Below are 11,770 nucleotides of genomic sequence, written 5' to 3'. Positions count from 1 at the left end.
GTTCTGAGCCAATATGGCATTCAGAGTATCAATCTCAAGAACTCCTTTCTTCTGAGTCATCCCATTATTCATATGATTTCTTTCAAAAGTGTGCATGAACTGGTTATTTGCAACCATCTCAATGAGTTCCTGGGCTTCTACAGGGGTTTTCAGATAAAGAGATCCACCAGCAAAATGGTCCAATGACATCTTAAACAATTCAGATAGACCATCATAGAATATGCATGTGATGCTCCATTTTGGAAGCATGTCAGAAGGACACCTTTTGGTTAATTGCTTGTATCTTTCCCAAGCTTCATAGAGGGATTCACCTTCCTTCTGTTTGAAGGTTTGGACTTTCACTCTAAGCTTGCTCATCTTTTGAGGTGAAAAAAATTTGGTCAAGAAAGCATTGACCAACTTGTCCCAAGAGTTCAGGCTTTCTCTAGGTTGTGAGTCCAACCATGTTCTAGATTTGTCTCTTACAGCAAAGGAGAAAAGCATAACTCTGTAGACCTTGGGATTAACCCCATTGGTCTTAACAGTATCACAGATTTGTAAGAATTCAGCTAAGAACTGATGAGGATCTTCCGATGGAAGTCTATGAAACTTGCAATTCTGCTGCATTAGAGAAACTAATTGAGGCTTAAGCTCAAAGTTGTTTGCTCCAATGGCATGAATTGAGATGCTTCTTCCATAGAAATTGGAAGTTGGTGCAGTATAATCACCAAGCATCTTCCTTGCATCTCTAGCATTGTTTTTCGATTCGGCTGCCATGTCTGCTTCTTTTTTAAAATTCTCTGTAAGGACCTCTCCGGAGTGTTGTGCTTTAGCTTCTCTTAGCTTCTTCTTCAGAGTCCTTTCAGGTTCAGGATCAGCTTTAACAAGAATGTTTTTATCTCTGTTTCTGCTCATATGAAAAAGAAGAGAACAAAAGGGAGTAGTGGAATCTTCTATGTCACAGTATAGAGACTCCTTGATGTGTCAGAGGAAAAGTAATAGAAGAATGAGAAGAGAGAGGAGGTGAGTTTGAAAATTTTTTAGATGAGTGGAGGAGGAATGCTAGCAATTAAATAAAATAAATAGAAAGAGATGAGAGAGAAAGAGTTTTTGAAAATTTTAAAAGAAATAACATAAAATTAGAATTTAAAACAATTAGTGGAAAAATGGTTAGGTGGTTTTGAAAAAGATAAGAAATAGTGATTAGTTGAAAAAGATTTGAAAATAATTTTGAAAAGATAAGAAGTTAGAAAAAAGATTTTGAAATCAAAATTTAAAAAGATATGATTGAAAAAGATATGATTTTAAAAAGATATGATTGAAAATATATGATAGAAGAAAATTTGATTTTTAAAAAGATATGATTGAAAAGATATGGTTGAAAAAGATTTGATTTTTAAAATTGATGACTTGACTAACAAGAAACTAAAAGATATGATTCTAGAATTCAAAGATTGAACCTTTCTTAACAAGAAAGTAACAAACTTGAAATTTTTTAATCAAAACATTAATTGTTAGCAAGGATTTTTGAAAATATGGAAAGATAAGATTTTAAAATTATGGTTTAAAATATGAAAATTTGAAAAAATTTGAATTTGAAATGAAATTACCTCCCTTGTGTCATCCTGGCGTTTAAACGCCTAGGATGCTATCCATTCTGGCATTTAAAGCCCAGATTGCTACCTCTTTGGGCGTTTAACGCCCAGCCAGATACCCTGGCTAGCGTTAAACGCCAGAATTCCTTCCTTACTAGGCGTTTTTTGAAATGCCCAGCTTTTTCTCTATGATTCCTCTGCTGTATGTTCTGAATCTTCATTTCTCTGTATTATTTAATTGAAAAGAGATATTTTTATTTTTGAATTTTTAATGAAGAGAGAGAAAAATAACAAAATGAAATAAAACATAAAAATGCAAGATCAAAACAAGTAATGCATGCAAGGACACTTTGAATGTCAAAATGAACACCAAGAAAATATTTTTGAAAATTTTTAAGAAAAGAAAGATATGAAAGACACCAAACTTAGAAATTTTTAATGTTTAGACACTATGGATTTGAAAATGCATATAAAAAACAGGAAAAGACACAAAACAGGAGAATTTAAAGATCAGAACAAGGAAAATCATCAAGAACAACTTGAAGATTAATGAAGAACACAATGCATGAATTTTTTTGAAAACTTGAGAAAATTTGAAAACATGCAATTGACACCAAACTTATAATTTGACACTAGACTTAAACAAGAAACAAATTTTTTTTGTTTTTTTATGATTTTATTAAATGTTTTTTGTATTTTTCGAAAATAAAAATAAAATTACCCAATCTAAGCAACAAGATGAACCGACAGTTGTCCAAACTCAAACAATCCCCGGCAACGGCGCCAAAAACTTGGTATACGAAATTGTGATCACACTTTTTACAACTCCGCACAACTAACCAGCAAGTGCACTAGGTCATCCAAGTAATACCTTACGTGAGTAAGTTTTGATCCCAAGGAGATTGACAGCTTGAAGCAAGTTATGGTCATCTTGTAAATCTCAGTCAGGCGGATTCAAATGGTTATGAGGTTTTGATAACTAAAAGATAAATATAGCGGAAAATAAGATAGGGATACTTATGTAATTCATTTGTGGTAATTTCAGATAAGCGTTTGGAGATGCTTTGTTGCTCCTGAACCTTTGCTTTCCTATTGTCTTCATCCAATCATGTGTGCTCCCTTCCATAGCAAGTTGTAGGATCCTCTTAGTGAAAATGGTCCTTTACGGTTTCTGTACGGCTAATCAACTGTCGGATTTCTCGTCTCGGATGAAAAATACCAGGTACAGCTACCGCATGGCTAATCATCTGTCAGTTCTCATTAGCGTCGGAATAAGATCCATTGATCCTTTTGCACACTGTCACTGCGCCCAACATTTGCAAGTTTGAAGCTCTTCACAGTCATCCTTTCCCAAATCCTACTCGGAATACCACATACAAGGTTTAGACTTTCCGGATCTCAGGAATGATGTCTATTGTTCTAGCCTATACCACGAAGATCTTAATCTCAGATTCAGATGCTCTGTTGTCAGGAGAGACGATGTGAATCATTGATTACAGACCCAAGAGAATATACTCCGACTGTCGTCCAATGACTACGTTGAACATCATGAAGACCGCTTTATGGTTGACAGGCACGCGGATCTTGGCTAAGCGAGTACTGAAGATAGAGGGTGATTGTCACGGATCACCCCTTTAGTCTGACTAATTGAATGAAAAACCATAGTACTTGCATTAATTCATAAGGAACAGCAGAGCTCCTCACCTTAATCTATGAGGTGTAGAAACTCCACCGTTGAAAATACATAAGAACAAAGGGTCTAGGCATGGCCGATTGGTCTGCCTCCAAAAATGGTTCGAAGAACTCCCCAAAAGGTCCAAGACTTCGAATACAATAGTAAAAAGTGCTATTTATACTAAACTAGTAAACTAGGTTTACAGAAAATGAGTAGATAGTGTAGAAATCTACTTCCGAAGCCAACTTGGTGTGTGTTTGGGCTGAGCCTTGAAGCTTTCACTGCATAGGCCATTCTTGGAGTTTAACTCCAGCTTTAGTGCCAGTTCCGGTGTTTTACGCTAGAAAATCATCTCTAGTGGGCGTTTGGACGCCAGTTTGGGCCATCAAATCTCAGGCAAGGTATGAACTATTATACATTGCTGGAAAGCCGAAGATGTCTACTTTCCAACGCAATTGATAGAACGCCAATTGGCTCTCTGTAGCTCCAGAAACTCCACTTCGAGTGCAGGCGAGGCAGAATCCATCAGCATCTACAGTCCTTTCTCAGTCTTTGAATCAGATTTTTGCTCAATGTAAATCATGTTGCTTGTATGCGAAGTTTGTATTTGTAGGTTTTGATGAATGACAAACCAACAAACGACATGAAAGACAAACCAACAAACAACTTGAATGAACAAGCATGTTGAAAGATCAACCAACATTCAACGTTGAGGAATGAAGAGTTGAAAGCAACACAACAACAACAAGAAACTCAAGTCCACAACATTTGAAGACAAGTATAGTGTCTTAGGACTTAGGTAACTTCTTGTTAAGAACCAATTGCTAAATCTCTCAACACACACTCACAAAATGTTTTGATTATCATATCATATGCACATCTTGCAATTCGATGCTAGCCAAATGGTTTAAAACTTGTTTTCAAAGGTACAAAAGCATAGGAATTGACTCCAACAAGTTTGAGATCAATCCTAAGTATTTTGAAATGATTTTAAGCCATTCTTTAAGGTTTGCATCGATGCACACTCATCTTGCATCGATGCAAAGCATGCAACGACTTGTTGCATCGATGCAAAGATGTTTGCATCGATGCAACCTAGCTGAAAATTCAAATTTCAGCTTCAAAGACACATTTGCATCGATGCAAAGTGTTATGCATCGATGCAAATGATTCAAAAACATAAAAAACGGCTAGTTTTGACAAAAAGGCTCCATCCCACTAACTCCCCAACGTTTCTAAGGTTTGGGGAGTCTATAAATAGATGGATTGAAGCCTTATTTCACATACTTGAGTATTTGCAAACTATCTTGTTCATATTCTTTCATTCTACACATTTTTTAAGGTGTTATAATACACAATTTGAGAGAGCAATATCAATTGGTTCAATAGTGCTAAACTTGTAATCATACACTCTTCTAGAGAGTACTCATTTCATCTCAACAATTCTTTGAGAATTGTTTTCTTGTACACTTTATAAATTGGAGTGTGATCTCCAAGGTTGAGTCAAGAGTTATAAACACTATAGTCGGTGAGGATACCAAAGAGGTATACTAAGTACTCAAGGCAAATCTTAGAGAAGGTATCTCTAAGTGGAGTGGGTTAGTATACGAGTGGTGATCATATACCGTGAGGTGTTAGAAACTAAGGACTCGGATTGTAAAAGGTTTTGCGCGAGCACCTTGAAGCTTGGCAATAGTGGAACTTCTCAATTGCGATTGAGAAAGAAAGTGGACGTAGGACAAGGATTGTGCCGAACCACTCTAAATAGCGTTTGCATCTCTCCAAACTCATCTCTTCAATATTATTGTCTTTTACCTTTGAGCAAATAAATTGTGATCGAAAAGTAGCTTCGTAAGTACTTAAGGAGTAGCTTAAGTCCGATTGGTGAAAAGCTTGATCAATTTATTTGAGTTGGTGTCTATTGGAAAGTAAAAGCTCCTTATAAATGCTTAGCAATTGAGTTAAGCTCTTGGAAAAATACTAGTACAATAACACTTTTGTATATTTTCTTTAACTTTCGCAAAAAGATTCATTGTTGTTGCAATACTCAATTCACCCCCCCTCTTGAGTAATTGTGCATAGGTTCTACACTCAAGTCCCTCAATTTCAGCCAGAAAATACCTGAAATCACAGAAAAATACACAAACTCATAGTAAAGTCCAGAAATGTGATTTTTGCATAAAAAATAATAAAAATATACTAAAAAGTGACTGAAACATACTAGAAACTACCTAAAAACAATGCCAAAAAGTGTATAAATTATCCGCTCATCAGTTGCACAAGAGTGCCCAGCCTCTGTTGTTGATCTCTCTATTGATCTCTATGTGTTCATTCCTCCATAATTGGAAACCTACCTCCGGAATGATTTGCCTCTCACTCACCCACCCATAGAATTGGTTTTGGTTGAATGATGAGAGAAACTTGTACTCGTTAAAGCTTGATGATCCGGAGCTAGTTTCCTTGGTCTTTATTTTCTTTGATGAGGAGGCACTTGGTGGTGCCATTGAGGTGAGAAAAGAGGGTTTGAAAGTTTGATGAATGGTTAAAGAAAGAAGTAAATAAGGAGAGCAAAGCAAAGGTTTCCTCCACACCAAACTTAGGACTTGATTGTCCCAATCAAGAGAATAAGAATGAAGAGAGAAATAAAGACAGAAAAACAAGAAGTGTAGAAGAGTATTTTTGTTGTGAGGGGTGAGGTTTGTAGTGTGGGAAAAAGTGGAAAGGTGGGTGGGTTTTATAGTGGTGAAAAGAGGAATCTGGAAGGTGGAAAGTGAAAAGAATTGAATGTTTTCCCACTTGGGAGTGGCGCCTAGCGTGGAAAGAGGCGCCAACCCTTATCCCTTTAGTTTTCTTCAGGTGTTTGAGTTCCAAAGTGTAAGTACACTTTGACTCCTTGACTTAATGTGCCATCAATATCATGTGGGCCCCACTCTTTCCTGAAAATTCAATAAAAAAACATTAGTAATAAAAAATATGCTTCATATTCCTCTAATTAAAAGGTAATTGATGGGTGCCTTTTGGGACACCAAACTTAAATTCATTGCATATGGTAAATTGGTTTTATGATTGGATTTTAATGTGTATATAATGGGTGGAATAAATTTAATTCTTTCACACTCTTCCACTTCGAATCCCTATGTACACAATAAAGTGGTCATTTATGTTCCCACCAATTTACTAATTGCTTTCAAATCTAAATCAATTGGGTTGTAGCCTCTGACTTTCTTATGGTGGTGGCCACACCAAACTTAATTTTTGGGCTTACTTCCAGGATTAATTCATTTGTTTTGATGTAAGCTCAAATTAAGTGGGTTAGTGGCCACACCAAACTTAGCTTTTTAGCTAATTCCTCAGCCCAATTAATCAACCTCAATTGGTGTAACATGTAACCCTGCACTTCCAGAAAACTAGAAACAAATCAAAGACTATCAACTAATTAACCCTGTTGCTACCTTGTGCTTGACACCATATTTTAGGAGGAGTGTCTCAAGTTGCTTGTTGCAAAAATGAGTTTTCCCATCACTTATAAGGGCTTTTGGAACTCCAAACTGGCTGAATATGTTCTTCCTCAAGAAGTTGATCACCACTTTGTTATCATTTATTGATGTAGCTATGGCCTCTTCCCACTTTGACACATAATCCACAGCCACCAATATGTAGTTGTTTGAGTATGAGGGTGGGAATGGTCCCATAAAATCAATCCCCCAAACATAAAAAAACTCCAACTCCATGATGAATCTCTGTGGCATTTCATTTTTCTTGGGTAGGTTACCAGCTCTTTGATATTCATTGCACCTTGTTACAAACTCTTTTGCATCCTTGAATATTGTTGGCCAATAGAACCCACACTGCAGCACCTTGGCTACAGTTCTTTCTCCACTAAAATGTCCTCCATATGTGGATCCATGGTAATGCCAAAGGACCTCTTGTCCTTCCTCATGGGAGATGCATCTTCTCAAGATCCCATCAGCACACCTTTTAAACAAATAAGGCTCATCCCAAATATAGTGTTTAGCATCATTGATTAGCATTCTCCTCATGTGTTTGTTGATGTTGGTGGGTAGCTCTCCAATAGCCTTGAAATTGGCTATATCTGCAAACCAAGGAGTTTCTTGGATCATTATCAACTGCTCATCAGGAAAACTCTCATTCACTACAAGGTGGTGTGCTTCATCTTCTTCTTGTGGGATTCTTGTCATCCACCTTGTTCTCTGCTCCACTTCTATCCTTAATCTCAATATTAAACTCTTAGAGTAGCAAGATCCACCTTATTAATCTAGGCTTGGATTCTTGCTTGGTTAGTAAATACTTGAGAGCTGCATGGTCAGTGAACACAATGACTTTAGAACCAATGAGATGTGATCTAAACTTATCAAATGCAAAGACTATAGCAAGGAGTTCCTTCTCTGTAGTGGTGTAGTTCCTTTGATTTTCATTAATAACTTTGCTAGCATAGTATATGACATGCACTAGCTTATCTCTCCTCTGTCCTAAAACAGCACTAACAGTAAAATCTGATGCATCACACATCAATTCAAAAGATGAATTCCAGCTAGGTGGTGCTATAATAGGTGCAGAGGAAAGTCTGTTTTTAAGCTCATCAAAGGCTTGCATGTATTCTCTATCAAAGATAAAAGATACATTAGAGATAAGCAAGTTACTTAGAAGTTTGGCAATCTTTGAAAATTCTCTAATAAACCTTCTATAAAACCCAGCATGCCCCTAAGAAACTTCTAATTGCTTTGACATTGCAAGGTGGAGGTAATCTCTTAATCATTTCCACCTTAGCTTTGTCCACCTCTATGCCTCTTTTGGAGATCTTGTGACCAAGAACCACCCCTTCAGTGACCATGAAATGGCACTTTTCCCAGTTTAGAACGAGGTTGATTTCTTGATATCTCCTTAGCACCAAAGCAAGGTGGTGCAAGCACTTAGAAAATGAATCACCAAATACAGAAAAGTCATCCATAAACACATCAATAAACCTTTCAATCATGTCAGAGAATATGGAGAGCATGCACCTTTGGAATGTGGCAGGTGCATTGCACAATCCAAAGGGCATTCTCCTATATGCAAAGACACCATAAGGACAAGTAAAGGAAGTCTTCTCTTGGTCTTTGGGGTCTACTACAATTTGATTGTAGCCTGAGTATCCATCCAAGAAACAGTAGTATTCATGTCCGGTAAGTCTCTCTAGTATTTGATCCATGAAAGGCAGAGGAAAATGATCCTTTCTTATGGCCTCATTGAGCTTCCTATAATCTATGCACATGCGCCACCCAGTCACTATTCTTGTTGGTATCAACTCATCTCTTTCATTTGGCACAATAGTGACTCCTCCCTTCTTAGGAACCACTTGAACAGGTCTAACCCAAGGGCTGTCTGAGATTGGGTAGATCACCCCTGCTTGCCACAACTTCAACACCTCTTTTTGTGCATACACATTGAAGGACGAATCCCTTTTAGATCTAAAAGTGTCCATCCTATGGCATCCTTGTATTGCTTCAGCAAATGGATAAGTTCTTCTTCTTATTTCTCACTCAAGCTTGAATTGATGATTAATGCGTATGTGTTGTTGTCACCCAAGTAAGCATACTTCAAGTTTGGAGGTAGGGCTTTCAACTTTAGTTTTGGTGCCTCCACTTCCTTGTTGCTTGTCTTGTCCAACATGCTTGATTCTTCTATGATTTCTTGCGGTAGTTCACCACATGATGCCTATTGCTCTAGCTCCATAGCTTCTTCACATTGTTCTTCTTCTAGGACTCCTTAGACTAGCTTCTCCATTGTGTCCACCATCATACATTCACCAATGAACTCCTTTGGGTAGCTCATTGCCTTGAAGACATTGAATACCATTTTTTCTTCATGGAATCTCAAGACTAACTATCCTTTTTGTACATCAATTATAGCTCTAGCAGTAGCTAAGAATAGTCTTCCTAAGATAATTAATATGTTAGCCTCTTCCTCCATATCAAACACAACAAAGTCAGCTGGGAAGATAAACTCTCCCACTTTCATCAACAAATCTTCCACCACACCATGGGGAAATTTGAATGTCCTATCAGTTAATTGAAGAGCCATTCTTGTTGGTTTGGCCTATTCAATTCTCATTCTTTTTATCATGGCCAAGGACATGAGGTTGATGCTAGCTCCCAGATCACATAATGCCTTCTCAATGCTTATATCTCTTGTGATGTAGAAAATTTGGAAGCTCCTGATGGGCGAAAAATTGAATTCTGTACAAATTAACCGGCAAATATACTGGGTCGTATCAAGTAGTAAAACTCACAAGAGTGAGGTCGATCTCATAAGGATTGATGGATCAAGAAATTTTAGTTGGGTGATAACTTTAGTCAAGCTGACAGTTGAAGATTTGGATAAAATTGACTTGACAGAATGTAAATTGCAAGAAATGAAAGTGCTGAAAGTAAATTGGCAGAAACTTAAATGGCAAGAAAAGTAAATTGCTGAAACTTAAAGAGCAAGGAACTAAAAGAGCTAAAACTTAAATTGCAAGAAATATAAATAATTGAATCTTAGAGTGCAAGAAAGTAAAATTGCAGAATCTAAATTGCAAAGAAACTTAAATTGCATGAATTATAAAGGGAATTGGGTGCAGGGGATCAAAACAACAGTAAACAATTTCAGATTAAAGTAAACTCAGAGTGATCTAAATTGAAGAAATTCAAAGGAAATAATTCATCAGGGATTGGAGATATCATAACCCATCATGAATCAAATGGGTTTCAACTCCTTTCTCAATCATATGATTAGATCTATGGCGGATTGAAATTGATTGGATCCTGATTCTTTGGCAATCCAATCTCTCTAATCAGAAATAATCTTGCCAATTCCTTGATCTAATTGTTATGAGAAGAGTTAGAGCATATTCTCTTATCCATAAGCCACACAAATTCTCAAAATCTCAATTCCTCCCGAATGGTGTTGGTTAGGAGAATTGTGAAGGATAGAGCTCAAATTCTAATGCAAGTGATTCCCTTTCCGAGGCTCACACAAGCATTCAGCTGAATTAAACCCCCTTCCGGAGTGAATAATTCACAATCAAAATAGAAGATATCTTATAGCTACCCAAGCAGATTGAGAAGAAGAAGAATTTTATTGATTCATTATGATTACAATAGAGCTCCTCTCCCTAATGAATTTGGGGTTTAGTTCATCATCGCTCAAGTAAACCAGAAAATAGAAAATTGTAGAAAAATACAGAAGAGAAAAAAATACAAAAGAAGGTTAAGTGTAGAGTTTCCAAATTTAGGTCCCTAACACCCTAGCCTTCCAGATCTGGTAGCCTCTTTTCTAAATCAAATTCTCCTCTATTTATACACTTTCCAATTCAGTCTTCAAGTCCTTGGATTGGACTTTTTGGCCTCTGTTGAAGCAAGCTAAAACGGGTCTTAGTTATCTGAAGAGGGGCATTTGGTAATTTATGTTCATGATTTGTATGGGTGCCTAATTGCCTTGGAGCTGGTGTCAACTTTAGTGCTCAACGTTTGCAAGAAAACGTTGAGGCAAACGTTCTTTTGAAAAGAGTGAGCATTGGCACCAACGTTTGACTCAACGTTGGTGCACCAACATTTTTCCATCCACGCGTGCGCATCGCTCATGCGTACGCGTCAAAACAGCATTTTACGCGTGTGCGTCGCTCACCTGTTTGCGTGTCTGGCCAAAATCTGCATCCACGCATATGAGACGCATGCGTGTCGATGCAAGTTTTCCAACTCCAATTTTGGGCTTCTCATCGAGGACGTTGGTGGAAGCGTTTGAGGCAATGTTGGACCCCCAACGTTCTCTTGGTCACGCGTTCGCGTGACCCACGCGTGCACGTGAATGGTCAATTTTGCCATTTCACGCGTGCGCGTAGCTCATGTGTATGCGAGAATTACACTTCCACGCATACGCGTCATTGACGCATACGCGTTGCCTAAAATTTTTCAGCTCCAGATTTGAAAATTTTTGAGGACGTAGGAGGTAACATTGATTCACCAACGTTGGCACCCAAATTTGCACTAACGTTTCCAGCAACATTGGTGGCCAATGTACCCCCTTCTCCTCCAACATTTGAGGTAACATTGGTGAGCCAACTTTGGCCACCAACATTACTTCTTCTACTTCTTCCTATGCTTCTTTCTTGCTTCTTTCTTGCTTCTTTTCCACCTATTATCAATCAAACAATTGCATCAAAGTTTGCTATAATCACAAGGTGTTTGCATCACTCATAACATTAAGTAAAATTTGCATGAAACCTTATGAAAAAGCACATAAATAACCATGTTTAATTGAATCAAGGGATGCATGAAATTCCAATCCAATTACTTATTTATTGCGTAAGAAAGTGCATGAAATCTAATGAAAACAAATAAAAAATGCTTGTGAAACTACCCTAAGATGACTTGTCATCAACTCCCAGGATCTTTCATCTTTTGGGGAAGCTTCTTTTCTATAATGGTACTACATTCCTCAATGAGCACCATAGTTTCCTTTTCTCCCTAGTTTCTTTTTCTTG

The 11,770-nt window shown here is 37.4% G+C and overlaps 1 non-coding gene across 1 annotated transcript; it reads left to right on the top strand.

Moving 5' to 3' along the window:
• The first annotated feature begins 243 nt into the window (after nucleotides 1-243).
• On the top strand, nucleotides 244-351 carry LOC112715569 (small nucleolar RNA R71). The gene has a single exon (XR_003159838.1). It is a non-coding gene; the product is annotated as a small nucleolar RNA R71 (small nucleolar RNA).
• Nucleotides 352-11,770: the final 11,419 nt, after the last annotated feature.

This window comes from Arachis hypogaea, chromosome 1 (assembly GCF_003086295.3).
Source record: "Arachis hypogaea cultivar Tifrunner chromosome 1, arahy.Tifrunner.gnm2.J5K5, whole genome shotgun sequence".
Taxonomy (NCBI): Eukaryota; Viridiplantae; Streptophyta; class Magnoliopsida; order Fabales; family Fabaceae; genus Arachis; species Arachis hypogaea.
The sequence above is the reverse complement of the archived record's forward strand: the minus strand, read 5'-3'. Positions and strand labels throughout refer to the sequence as shown.